The following is a 14708-nucleotide window of genomic DNA, read 5'->3' as shown; positions in this document are numbered from 1 at the left end:
GTCTTTGTTGTGAATAAACTTTACCACTTGTATTAGGGCATTTAGATGCTTACCATACTCTGAGCCTGAAAAACCCAAACCTAGCCAACCTTGGTGTCAGGTGTTGGGGAAATACAATTAAAAATAAAATCTACCTAGTAACTGCACTGGGGGAGGTGGGGAGGGGTGAGGATTTCAAAATATGGGTAACAGTTGAACCACTGTGCTGTATACTTGAAATCAAGATTGTATATCAACTATATTTAAGTAAAAAAATAAAATCTGCTGACTCAAAGCCTCTCCACAAAAATAGAAGAGAAAGAAAACAGTTTTGTTTTTAAATAAGCATCAGACCAAATTATGATGTGCATCCCAGGCAAAGACAGAAGTGTCATCCTTAACCTTGCTAAGCAGATATGCCCTATTGCATACCTGTTCTCAAGATAAACAGTAACTAGTTTTCAAGAACAGGAACTTGACAGCACCATTTGTCACACAGTTATCCCGAATTCACCATGGTAACTGGCAGCTGGTAATCTGTGTTAGCCAACCAGCATTATCCAAAGGAATAAGTAACTTCTTACATTTTTATGAAAGGAGGTAGGTTTGCAACTGGGAACCAGGCACTCACCTAAGTTAGACTCCTGCCCTACCACAGAAAGGGATGCTCTCTTCCTAGGTGATTATATTTCAAAGAGATGACTCCCAGGTCTGTGAGAAAGACATTCCTGGGTTGTCATGCTGGCAAGGGGCTTAGTTAGCTTTTAGAAAGCTTTACATATTTCTCAAAAAGGGGCAGAGAATGAATTTACAATAATATATTTTCTAAAATAACACCGAAAAGAAAGGGGAAGCAGTCTCTTTTCTTTCTGTACTAGGGAAGTTTATTTATTTAGCTTTGTATTTATTCTGAAGCAGGATACAGAGACAACTCAGGTCAGCTCTTAAAATCAAAGAGTTGGCCTCCATTCAAATTTTCACCTCACTAGCCCTTGCTTTCCATGGACATAATAAGTCAAATAGCTGGAAACCAGGAGAAGTGTTATACCTAATGCTGAGGGTTAAATTTTCTATTTTGATTCAAATTCTTTCTTCCTGGTTTCTTTGAAATTATATCTAGTTTCTCGCAGATGCTACTTGAATTTGCGAGCTGCACCAGACCATGAGAATGTGTTTTAATACTGACAACTGACAACTGGCATCGACGTTTTTCTGAGTTCAGTCTTAACTACTCCATCCTGCCTCTTCTCTTCATTGCACAGCCTTGGAGATGAGGATCTCTTCCCTCCGCTGACCTCCTGAGCCTCGAACATCTATCTTAGCGTCTTTAACAAAAGGCTGGGTTGCTTGTGGAACTCTGTGCCTCAGCACGTGATGATACCTCAGCCTGGGCCACCTTCCTCCACCATGTCTGCTTGCATGGCTCAACTGGCAAGACGGCTCAGCTATTCCTGCTGGAATGCTTCCCTGATCGCTCACCCGCATCTGATTTGTTCTCCCCTTACTCCCAGACCACTTGGTAATTCCCCCCGTTAGGGCACAAACATAGATACTCTGTATAGTTATGTTTAATATACTAGTCCATCCACTTCTTGAAAGCAAAGATTAAAACGCATGCACACACAGGAAGCACTTAACAGCAGGATCTCTAGGTGAGTAGATCTGAGGTCTCAAACTGGTGACCTTTAGGCCTAAACCAGCCTACCAAAATATTGTGCTTGACTTTTTTTTTAAATTATTTTTTAAAATTTCAGGTCATTTAAAAATCTGGATTTACATACAAAGCAGGGTCTTTGACTTCTCTTGAAGAATAAGATCCAGCCACCCTGGGCCTATTACCACATAGCCGCTGGTACCTGGTGCAGAGATGGGCTACTTTAGATGGGCCCAGAGCTCTCCACTTTGCCCCAGCCGTTGCCACTCTATGTCACTTCTCTGTTAAGGCCAAGTTTGAGGTGTTGTGTATAGTTAAGTGCGCACTGATGTTTTTCTTGGAGTGAAATATTTCTCAGTAACAGAGAGAAAGCAAGACTGAAGCATTTTTCGAGAATAATAGGACAGAGCTCATTTTCTTGGTGCAAATGAAGAGTTGCCTCTGTGTTTATTAGGCACATAAAATGTATGTGTCTCCATTTTTCCTAAATCCACTTGCTCTGCTTATTCACATTATCTTCCTGGCACCCTAGAGATGCTTAAGTTTCTGACCATTAGGGTGGGTGCTCAAAAGCTGTTTGAGGAAGGAGGGAAGAAGGATGGAGGGAAAAACAAGTTCAGCAAATGGTTAAAATTCCAAACTTTTTAATCCAGCTACTTAACCATACTTCCCCAATTTCCAGCTTTACCAAATTTACCAATCCTTCAATTTCACCCTGAACTTCTAACATTTGCTGCATTTGGGTTGGGAATGTACATGGTACTCAGATTCCCATAGTAACCATGTTAGTGAAGACCAGTGAGGTAGGTTCATACATGTGTCTTTATTGTTGATGACTTCACAATGATAGAATGCACACAACAAAAGAAGTTCACTTCATGCAGGTAACTAGTTTTCCAGAGGATTCTCTGAAAAATAATTTTATTTTTTATATACAATATATAAATTATAAAATAATATAATTTCCCACAGCACTTTATATGACAATGTTTGATGGATAGAACTAAGAACTGTTTTGTGAAACGAGAAATTGTTAGTCGTGTTGCTACCCATGCTTACTTATAAAAAATGCATGTCTAGTGTAGCTCAGAGAAGACAAATAGGGACTCTGTGTCATCTTACTACATGGACGGACAGTAACTGCAATGGGGTATTGTGGGGGGACTAGATAATAAGGGTGAATGCAATAACCACATGGTTTTCTTGTGAAACCTTCATAAGAGTGTATATCAATGATACCTTAATTAAAAAAAGAGAAAAGTTAAAAAAAATTGCCTGTCTAAATAAGCACTATCTTTCTAAACACCAGCGAGCTAAGTAGTACTGATAGTGTACAAAGTAGGATATTGACGTTCTGTCTCATATAAAACCAACCAAGATAACAAAACCACATTGAAGAGGTTATGTTGTTTTTAACTCCAGAGATTTGTTTAATAAAGCTGTTGTGTTCAAGGAAGGATTTTTAGTTATTTCCTCCTAAATTCTCATAGCTTAGATTTACGTTGTTTGAACAAGAATCCTGCCTGGTTTAATGGAGCAGAGAGTCTTTCTGAACACCTCAATTGTTTGCTGTCCTGTAATGGCATTACTGAGTTAGGAATGATAATATGGAGTCAAGGCAAAATTACGTCTTTCTGCTCCAAACACGCTGTGACAGTCATGAAATAAAACTCAAAAGCTGCAGTCCTGAGAACTGTGTTTTGTTCGAAGAGACTCAGTAGGGATGAGAGGATGGTGGCTGTGCTAATGAGAAAATAAGTTGCCTCTTCAGAGCCCGGAAGCTGCCCAGAAATTTGAATTCTGGTCTCTGTTAGAAGACTCAAACAATATTGCACATAGTAGGGTTTGTTTAATCTGCTTGTCTCAGGTCACAGTCCTCCAGCCATTTCAACAACCACGATTAGGTTGTTGGCACAAGGACCACAAACTCTTCAGTGGCTGAGGAAGTTCGCTGGCAAGATTACTTGTACCTGGTGTAAAACAGCCTCATTCAGAGAACGACACATTTACTTGTGGTTAGATGTGAGAAACTGAAGCTTTGATTATTGCCATTTCTCTAAGCATGCTGCAATAATTGTGTCCTGTCGACAAAAATGGAGAAACACTTAATCTTTGCAGATTTTCATTAGCTTCAAAAAGGGTAATGCAAATATTTTGATACCTGACTATTCTAAGGATACTGGCGATCAAAGAAAGATGCTCAGTCTTTCTTTGTTAAATTGATAGCATTGGCTTGAAGGAAAGGGGAAATATTTTTTGTTATTTTGACTCTCTCTAATTCAGAATTTGCATGAGTTTCCATCCATGGTATAGAGCTGCCCTCCATATAACCAGTCAAAGCCACGTCAATCTCCTATTACTGCAGAAATTTAAAGGATTCATAAACTGATTGATATCAATTAAAGCCATCTACTGCCATTTCATTAAGCACCCCATTTAATCTCCATTTCCCATGCATATTCCCTCTTCTTCACTACCAACTGTCCTCCTCTTTATTCCAAGTCGAAGTAACTTGGAGTCTATTCAGGACTGTAATTTGATAAGGAAAACACTGCGGCATGCTGACCTCCCAGCTCCAAGTCAGAACCTAGATCCTGAATTTACACAGGACTTTCTTCCTTTCCTATTTATAGTTTTTCCCCACATCTTCCTATTTTGAATATTTCATTTTAAATATGTAAAAATGTAGGCAAGTAGAAAGAAGAGGCCAAGCACAAATAGTAAAATGTCTGTATAGTCTGGCTCTCAAGCTTTTGGGTTGAGATATACTTGTGAAAAGCAAAAGATCCCACGGCCCAGGAAAATCTACCAGTCCGGTTTCCAAAGGAGCATGACATCAAAGAAGGGTGCCAAACGGGAGAATTGGAGGTGGGGCATGATTATTAATACATCGCTTTAGAAATAGGGACACGGAAGACTGACATGAACTCCAATGCGTATGAGTCTTAAATTTAGCTCTGGGGAATGATCAGTCAAAACGTCCATTTCTATAAATCATGAGCAATGTAAAATCTAGTATCCAGTCAGACCACAGGTTTAGGCTGACTAGAGGTTTAAACTAAGTTTGTTTCATTTTATAGGGGCTGTCACACAAGCTGTGCGTAGAAGGACCCCTGGCTTCAGGAACCTTTCTGTTTGTAGACAGTAAATTTAAACCCTTTGTCCCCACAGACCAACCCTAAGCAGTAACCTTGGCTACGGTTGCTGCAGAAGAAACGCACCCTCCAGATTTCCAGCTTTATATTCAGTTTTAGAAAATTGGTTATGTTGAAAGGGGAAAAACAATTTTACTTTGCCTTGGTTATTGACACCAAGAAGCACTCCTCAGACCGTTCAGAGGGGAAACAATGACTCATTCATGCTGTCAGCCCAGGTGGTGCATGAATTCCAGACGGCGGCTGCCCAGTTAACCCGTGAAGGCCTCCTCTCCGAGCAGAGCCCGCAGAGCGCCTGCCTAGGTCTGCCTGCAGCCCCTGGGGGAAGCCGGCCAGCCGCAGAGCAGGCCTGTGCTAGAAAGGAAGGCAGGCCCAGCGACCAAGGCAGTACCTCCGCAGTGCGGGTCCCAGGAGGCCTCTATGCTGTTTGTCACCATGCGATTGGCTCCAGGAGAGGGGTGGAGAAGTGAAAACACTGCCCAGGATATATTTAGTTGAAGTGCAGCTGGGGAAGCGCTTAAACAAGGGAGCTTTTGTCCTCACACTGAAGTGTTTTTCTTAACTCCACAAGGGTGAAGAACTTAAGCCACGTACTGATACCCTCCCCCTTGTCCAGCACACTCTCTATTTTCTCTAATTTGGAGGATGTTCTTATTCTGAAAGTTTAGAGTTTTCAGGGGTTTTTGTATAAGAGGAAACTGAGAGATTTTGATGCAGGGCTGACACAAACATTTAAAGCATGCACCCTTGCTAGAAGACACAGCTAAGAAATCCAGAAATTTCTTAACACATGTATATGTTTGCATTCTGGCAATTCATTTTCTGTCAGGTCAAACTGGAAGTTAGGTATTTTCAAACGTCTTTACTTGAATGAATTTATGGAGTTAAAAATGTAGTTAAGGTTTTATAAGCTGACAGAACCCTGTTTCACTTGAGTTGATTCACATTTTCCAGTAATGAAAGATTTACTTCTGGGTGGACAAGCAGAGCTTCTTTGCCACAGATTACTGATGAGCTATGTAATGGCTCGTGTTCACGTCCTCCTCGGAAACCACCAGGACCGGCCACCTTGCTACACGGCTTTGCAGTCACTATGTAAATGCTGCATATTAGGGATACATTGTCCACTGACAAGAATTAGCATAGGAAATATATCAAATGAAGATCCCATCTGCAGTTACAAACCAAGGACTTCTGGACAAGAAACCCATGGTTTTGGAGATACTAGAAAACCAGGTTTTATTAGGGTCCTCTCGAGAAGCAGCACCAATAGGATATATGTGTGTGGTATAGTGTATTTGTTTTAATATTCAGTTATGGAGGCAGTCAGGTCCAAAATCTGCAGGGTGAAATGACAGGCTGTAGACCCAGGAAGAGCTGATGTTGCAGTTCAAGTCCAAAGGCTGTCTGCCAGCAGAATCTCCTCTTGCTGTGCTTTTCAGTCCTTCAGCTGATTGGATGAGGCCCACCCACATTATGGAGGGCAATCTGCTTTACTCAAAGTCCACCACTTTGAATGTTAATCTCATTAAAAAATACCCTCCCAGAACACCCAGAATGATGTTTGGCTACGCATCTGGGCACTGTGGCCTAGCCAAGTTGACAGGCAAAATTAACTCTCAAGCAAAATTAACAAACCCATTTTGACAAATTCACTTGTTAAATTACAAGGTTGCTTATCAGGTTGAAGCTGTTGTGAAGGTATAAAATGGGGAAGATATGATCCCCAACTTCAAGGATCTCTCTCTCTCTTTCTCTTCCCACCTCTATGTCTCTCTCCCTTCCTTTCTCTCTCCCTTCCTCCCACTCCTCTGTTGGGAGGCTTGCCTGGGAACTCAGGTACAGTGTATGAGGAGAAGCAGTGTGTCGGTATTCCAGACAACAGCGCTCAGCCAACAGCAGTGTCTACTAAACATGTGAGTGAGCCAGCCCTCAGGTGCTGTCATCCCCAGCCTTCAGTCTTCTGCCCGGACCTGGTGGAGGAGACAGCTGTGCCCCGTCTCAATTTCTGACCCACAGAAACCATGGGAGATTGAAAAAAAAAAAAAGAAAGATTAATACTATTTTAAGTCACAACTTTAGGGGTAATCTGTTACACAATAGATAACTAATATAGTAAGATTCTAGTTAACTTTATAAGACATTAGCAGTGTTTCACCATTCTGTATGCCTTCCAGCAGTATATGAGGGTTCCAGATGCTCCATCCTTACTCACACTTGATACCAATCAAGTCTTTCAAATGTTAACCCTTCCAGAGGGCATGGAGTTTGTTTCTCAGTGAGGTGTCTGTTTGCATTTTCCTGATGACACCACTTCTACTTTTGATCAGAAATATTACTACCCAACTTAGAAACCAACCTTATTTACCATGATACTTCATAGTCACAGGTCTGCCAACCAACTCGTCCCTGAGATGAGTTTAGAGTTTATGCTTACATTTCCAATTTACTTAAAAAAAAAAATCGTTACCAAAATGAGTCTGCATGGTTGTTAGTGATCCACATTGGGATTTATCAAGTTAGACGGCAAGACCCTGGGAGAATGGGGAATAAAAACCATCTATCCACAGATGTAGGACTTCTGCGCCTGACCAGACCATCACCTGTTGTTAGTTGGGATTATTACCATTCATTGAGAAACGCCATGTTCCGGGCATTTTACACAGAGAAGTTCACTTACCACAACACGACTATGATTATGTATTATTATCTTCCTTTTATTCCCAGGAAGAGGAGGTTTAAAGAGGTCAAGAAACTTGGCTGTGTCCACACACTGAATTTGAACCCAGCATCATCTTGCTTGATCCAACCAGGTCTTTTCTTCTTTCTATTTCATACCAGAAGGTAAGAAAAGATTTTGGCTTAAACAGTGGAAAATTGGGAGTTGGGAGTCCTGGGTTTTACTTCTGGCTCTGAAACTAATCCACAGTTGGGCAATCTCTCTCTGGACCACAGTTTCTCGTTATTAAAAATAAAAGTCTGAGTTAAGACCTTATCCGGCTCAAAAATTGCTATATACTAGGTGCTATTTTAAGCATTTTACAAGTGTCAACTTATTTGTAGCTCAAAAAAGCCCTAGGATATAGCTACTATTATTTTGCTCATTTTACAGATGAATAAACTGAGGCACGTAGGTTAAATCAGTTTTCCAAAGTTACAAAATTAGTAAATGGAATAGCTGTGATTTAAACCCGGGCACCCTGGCCCCAGAGTCCATGATCTTACTAAGCTAGGCAACATTTATTGGAAGCTTAATTTTAATAACGACCTTATGACTTCATTAGCAGCATTTTTCTGCTCCTACTGTCACCCTCCCACCTACCTCTTGCACCACAAAAAAACCCCTGAGGCTTAAAAATTTATCATGTCTTAAGTCCCGTAGTCAGTCAATGGTGGAGCCAGGATGGGAAGCCCCAGGCAACCTGTCGTCAAAGTCAAGGGTCAAGTGTCCTCAGGAATAGAGCCCTAGGGAGTGCAAGAGGGCAGCTCCTTAACCCTCAGGGAATCTGGCCAAAGACCCTCTTGGAAACATCCACACACTGTTCCACTCTGAATTCCAACCTCCGTTTCCCCCTTTCTTTTCCTCACCTCTTACCAACCCAGTTGCCCGAAAATAAATGCCCCAGGGAACCTGCCCTGGGGCACTGGTGGTGTGACTTCTAGAGTAGATACTGCTGCAGGCTGGCGGGGTCACCCCAGCAAGTCCTCACTATCTGATAGAAGGTGGTCTCCAGGCCTCCAGACCCAATGTTGAGTTAATTACCTGGGGCTCACATGTCAGGCAGAAAAGGGACTTGAGCTGCCTGAAGGCTTACAGTTCTGATGCTGTTGCTTTGAAAATTTCATTTTGTTTGTACCTTTCCTAAGTAATTTTTTTTCAATAGAAAATATACCTATGATAACAAGTCAAATAACACAAAAAGCATATTGTATCTAGTGAATGTGATTCATTTTTGCCCTGCCCCTCATCCTGAGACAGGCTCTGTCTTGTACATCCAGCCAGAGACATTTTTGCATATCTAACCGTAGAGGTATGTATTTTTAACCATGCAAATGGGCACATGCTGTATACAGTGTAGCTTGGAAATTATTCCTCGTCCCTCCTCGTCTGTATCTACAGTGTTCCTTATGTTTTGAAAAGGGGCTTCATCGATTTCTATCGCAGGGCTATGTAAATTATCTAACCAGTCCCCTTTGATGGCTGTTGAGGTTGTGTCTAATCAGGAGCTCCAACAAGCCAGCAAAGTGAAATCTGCTTGTGTTTTCATTGCAGGGCCCTGCAGGCCCCTCTGAGATCTCCTGTCACATGTTTAGGGGAGGGAGGGAGCAGAGTTTACGGCATGCCCTCCCCCAACCAGCAAGAACTATATTATCGCTGGAGTTTCCTCTGCAGGGCTTTAGTCAGAAGGGAATTCGTAGGGCTGCAAGGATGTACGGCTAAGGAAAAGCATACACACAGCAGCTCAACTGATCCGCTGAAGTCTCAGCAGTAATGAAAACACACTGCCAGCTTTTCCAAATATGCCACGGTCGCCTTGTCCGGCAGGACTTCCAGTCGCAGGGACTGGGCTGGTTTTGTGACTCATGCAGCTGGAGGCATCGCTTATGATTCAGGGTAATGTGGACCAACAGACAGGGAATGGACAGGATGGGGTTCTCTGGAGGTTACCTACCCATGGCTGTTTGTCTTGTGAAAAGCCCTGGGTGACTTAATTCAGCTCAGTTCTTGTATTCTCTTCCCTGAGATGAAATCTTTCAGTGAGACTAGTGGTTCCTCCTAGTAAAGCTGACAGCTGAATGTCTGCCTCTGCCCAGCTTTTGTTTAAAGATGCCTCACTTGACTGCCAGCCCTGGGTATGCCTCAGTGATGTCCTTTCCCAAAGAGATACCAACACTGAGAAGACCCCAGCCCCCACCCTCACACCCACCTCCAAAATGCACTCTGCCAGGGAGCAAGCAAACCTTCCTGATACGGAGGCCAGTCCTCCTCACAACAAAAATGAGTTGAAAGTATCACATGAATAAGCCCCTGATTTCCACCACTGCCCAACATTTTATTGTGAAAATTTCCAAACACACAGGAAAGTTGAATTATGCATCTAGCTACCACTTAGATTCTACAATTAACGTTTTGCCAGATTTACTTTCCTTATAAAATATTCTTCCATCTCTCCAAGCCACTGATGTTTGAGGCTTTTAAAAATCCTGGCTTAAATACTCAATTCATTTGCTTTTAAAACTTCAGAACAGGAAACTTAACGCCTGTTTAATGAACACAGAATAATTTTGTTTCATTCTAAATTAGGCTAGGAGGGAGGGAAGAGACGAAGATTAGAGGAAAATGAGGGAGAATGTGGCTGCGGGGAGGCAGAGAGAGGGCTGGGGTGTGAAGACACAGGAAAAGAGGCTCAGGGGTTGCATATGAGAGCTGAGGTGCAGAGGTTCCACTCAGGTGGCAGCTGCTGTGTGGTTAAGGACGTTGCCGGGGTGCAGACCAGCTCCCAGCACTGAGCAGGGCCTGCTGGTCTCTTCCTGCTGTGGTCAGGACGGTCACAGGCAGGTGTCCCAGGACAGTGGAGCATGCCCTCATTGCTTTTTGCAGACTTCTGGCCAGGGAGCCCAGCTCTCCATGGACAGCTGCAAAATGGAGAAGCCGGACCAGGTACCAGCTTTGAACCCCACTCCAACACATAAGACCTTGGTTATTTAACCAGAGCTTTTGCATACACATCCATAAAATAGGCATGTTAAGAATATATATGCCTCAGGGGTTTGTGGGGCACATGTATGAGGTGAATGCCTATGTGTAATGATGGGTAAGACGCGTTCAGTGCCAGCTGTCTGCCAGGCACTGAGCTGAATGGCTTACACACGATCTCATTCCATCCTCAGAACAGCCCTAGCATGGGAACACTATAACTGGCCTCACTGTAGACACGTGGAAACTGAAACTTGGGGTGGTGAAGGCACCCTTGCAGGTGGCCCCGCTGATAATGGTGGAGCTGGGCTGGGCCCCCTGCTTGCAAGCCCAATTGCTCTGCTACCCTCCTCCCTACACCTGCTGCTAACACTATAAAATGTGACTAAACAGGCCTGCCACAGAGGGTTCCTGCAAGGTCAAAGGGAGACAACCCATGCGAATGCGCTGTGCACACCAGGTCCTTAAAGATGTTTTTTGAATGACTGAACAAATGGTGAGTTCATCGAATACTTGTTATATTCTTCAGTTGCTTTCTCTAATTGTTCATTCAATAGGCACTTCCCTCCAATAGGGATAACTATAGTGAAAAAAAGCTCCCTAATTCTACATATAGGATTCTATATAGTCCTATGTATATGATTGTATTATCTTATATATATAAACCTTTATACAAATGTCGGGCTTAACTAACAAATTACAGTTGATCCTTAAGCAACATGGGTCTGAACTGCTCTGGTCCACTTATATGTAGATTTGTTTTGGAAATATATTGTAATATATATATTTTTGGAAATATGTTTTTTGGAAATATATTGGAAACATGTTTGGAGATTTGCAACAATTGGAAAAAATATTTTCTTTTCTCTGGCTTACTTTGTCATAAGAACACAGTATGTCAGTACATAATATATATAACATACCAACTATGTGTTGATTGTTTATATTATCAGTAAGGCTTCCAGTCAATAGCAGGCTGTTAGTGTTTAAGTTTTTTGGTGAACAAAAAGTTATACTAGATTTTTGACAGTGTGGGAGGTCCATGTCCCTAACTCCAGTGTTATTCAAAGGTCAACTGCACAAGAGAGTAGATCTTTGTGTTTTGACCTCATTTATGTTATAGCAACATTGAACTTATTCTATTTTTTGCCTGTGACCAGACAACAAGGCAGTAGATTATAAATGTCTGGGTCTAGGGTAAGCCCTTCCTTCTCTTGTGTTCTCCTCTCATTGGCCTTATGCAGTGGACCGGTGGCAATCCAATACCCAGGCTGCCCTGGAGAACAGAGCTGGGAAGCTCCTCACCTCCTTGCCTTTTAATAAGGTGTCTCCACACACTGGCTGCACTGGCATGGTTCGTGTGCTTGTGTTCCACCTTTGTACTGGACTTTTGTTTCAAAACTTGTAAAATAATAACCTTAGGAATATGTGTTTAAGTGTAATGATGATAAGTAGAATAAAGTGAGATCATATATGGAAAAGTACTTTGAAACTTTCCTTAAAATTTCTGTATAAATGCAAAGATTTAAAAAACCAGTTAAAAAGCTAAAATATGGAAGTAACGCAAGTATCCAACGGCAATGACAGGGTAAATAAAATGGGGTCTATACATACAGTAGAATATTACGCTGCCTTAAAAAGGAAGGAAATTCTGATACATGCATAGATAAGTCTTGAGGACATTATGCTAAGTGAAATAAGCCAGTCTCAAAAGGACAAGTATTGTATGATTGTACCTACATGAGGTGCCTAGAGGTGTCAAATCCATAGTCAGAAAGTCGGATGGTGGTTGCCAGGGGCTGGAGGGAAAGGGGAATTACTGTTTAATGGGTACAGAGTTGCAATGAATGTATATTTAAAAATGGTTAAGATGGTAAATTTTATTATGTGTATTTTTGCCACAATTTAAAATAATAAGTGGATAAAAATAAGTCTGTTTTATGATGGTGGTATGTCTCATTTCTACCTTAGCCAGCTCAGAGGACACTCTATTACTCACTTTTAATAAGGTCCAGCGAGCTGGGATGGAGGTGTGCCATGACAAGGACGAAGTATGGGGCTTGAAGCTGGAAGTTAGGGCCTTTGGGCATGGCTGTGGTCTTACGGTGATTTCAACAGCATCCTTTTCTGCCCTTCCCTGGAGTGAGGGGACGCGGTTGTTTTTAGGGCTCAGTGAATGATGTCTAATTGAGGAATCCGAGGACTGAAGGGGGCTTGGAACATGACAATAGACCCCTGGGAGAGTACTGTCCTCTGTGAAAAAGGGGCTCCATCCGGCTCTAACGTGCCATCAACAGCATAACTCATCTCATGAATCTCTGCTTTTAGACAGGGGCACATTAAGCCAATTCCTCAATTTCCAAGGCAATGCCATATTTTGAGAGAGAGCAGAAAACTCCAAGTTACACATTTACAATTCACCTCTGTAAATACTCTGTTACCGTTCCTTTTTTTGGTGATGATGATGATTTGAAATACCAGTAACTCCCTACAGTCTAATTTTTGTACCACAGAACACTACATCTCTCTTCGGTTTTTCATTTCCAGGATAAACGAATCCAGCTTAAAAAAAAAAAAAAAGACCAAGTCTTTTAGTGTCATTATGGCTGGTTGTAATTTCCATTCCTCTGTGTTCAAGATTGATGTAAAGGAGTTGAAAGCTTTTCCAGGCCCTTCATTACCTCTTTCCCAAAGGTGAAATTTACCTTAATGTTACAGAACAATTCTGCAAGTAATGTCCCACCTGCTGATTCCCCTTTGCACATTTACACCGACTGACCAAACCACAGTTAATAGATGTCTCCTTTGCTGACTGTTGAAAATTTTCACAGGCAGCGTGGATAGGAGAGGAAGGACTGTAGTCAGGATGTGGTCCAGCTCCATCCATCCCTTCATAGCTGCGGGTCTTGTGCCTCCGTCGTCTGTAAAATGGGAATGAAATACCGCATTAGATTTGTAGAGAACAGGACACGAGAGGACATCCAGAAATGTTAGTGCCAACTGCTTTCTTTCCTTCTCTCGTTCTTTCTTATTCTCTGTGAAATGAGAATTTCCTCATCTTTTGTCTTTCTCCTTTTTTCTTTTCTCTTTCTCCTCCTCCACCCTTCCTTCTCCTTTCTTCTTCCTGTTACCAAAGGAAACACTGCTGAGACCACAATAAGTACAGGACGCTGTCCACGCCCCTCAGGGACCAGGCATTTGTTTTATTATTTACTGGACCACCTTTCCGGGTTCCTGGCCTCAGGCTGCTGGTTGGCAACTGGTAATTTGTCAGGTGGTGCCCTGAGATCTGCATACATGGGTTACTCGCACTAGCGTTTCAATCTGCAGTTTTGACTTCAGAAGCATTTTCCGATTTCCCACCTTCCAGCCTAGCTGCATTCCAGAGACTTCTGTGGCTTTCCTCTCATTACTGAATGGTGCAGGGAATCACGCTTCGTCAGCCAGAGGGGAGAACGCTGCTCGCCAAGTTTTCCACTGAGCTTCCTTCTCACTCTCTCATCAACAGGCCTTATTCACACCTCTGCCTCTAGGACTATGTTTTCACACCAGACTGGCCTTTTCTGTTAGCCTTTTCCCCATTGGTGCCTAGTATGCCGCTCAGCATCAAACTAATTCCTTCATTTCAGAAACCAAAACCTACCCTTTATTCAAAACTTTCTTCATCGTCTCCCTCAAGCTTCCATCCTTCTCCCTGTGTACTTTGTGTCAAATAGGGGCTATACCGTCAGAAATAGTCCTGAACTGTCCTATGCTACTTAGTGCAGAGAATGTACTTCGAATCTGAAGTTGCTGGCAGTACAAAATAAATAACAAAAAAGCTGCATTTCAGGAACTTTATTCATTCAGTGAATGCATTTCCTTTTGCTAGTTTGTCAGCTAATTTCTTCAGCAGACAATGATAATTTGAAAGTAAATGACTATAGGTTTGGGGGGGGTTGGGGGGGATAGGGTGGGGAAGAGTCGGTGAAGGGAATCAACACACTAAATCAGGCATCAGTTGCAACCAGTGTCATTCATTCAGGAAACTGTAGGAAAAGATAAATTCACTGGTAAATGCAATTATTACCATAACGACTTTGTTCTCTGTTTCTCATATACAGGAGAATAAAGGGAACAAAACTATGTTCGATCATAAAGGAATTGGTGTAGATTACAAACACTTCACAAAGTATATTAAAACAAATCTAACCTCTTACAAATGCACAAAATAGACCCTATA

General features: G+C 42.1%; 1 long non-coding RNA gene across 1 annotated transcript in view; it reads left to right on the top strand.

Moving 5' to 3' along the window:
* Positions 1–14708, top strand: part of LOC130681510 (uncharacterized) — a 46777-nt gene that overhangs the window by 9998 nt on the left and 22071 nt on the right. Inside the window, exons 2-3 of the long non-coding RNA XR_008994707.1 lie at positions 7516–7632; positions 10880–10982. This is a non-coding gene — a long non-coding RNA (uncharacterized LOC130681510). The remainder of the gene's footprint in view (positions 1–7515; positions 7633–10879; positions 10983–14708) is intronic.

The sequence above is a fragment of the Manis pentadactyla genome, chromosome 18 (assembly GCF_030020395.1).
Source record: "Manis pentadactyla isolate mManPen7 chromosome 18, mManPen7.hap1, whole genome shotgun sequence".
In the NCBI taxonomy this organism is placed as follows: Eukaryota; Metazoa; Chordata; class Mammalia; order Pholidota; family Manidae; genus Manis; species Manis pentadactyla.
The sequence above is the reverse complement of the archived record's forward strand: the minus strand, read 5'-3'. Positions and strand labels throughout refer to the sequence as shown.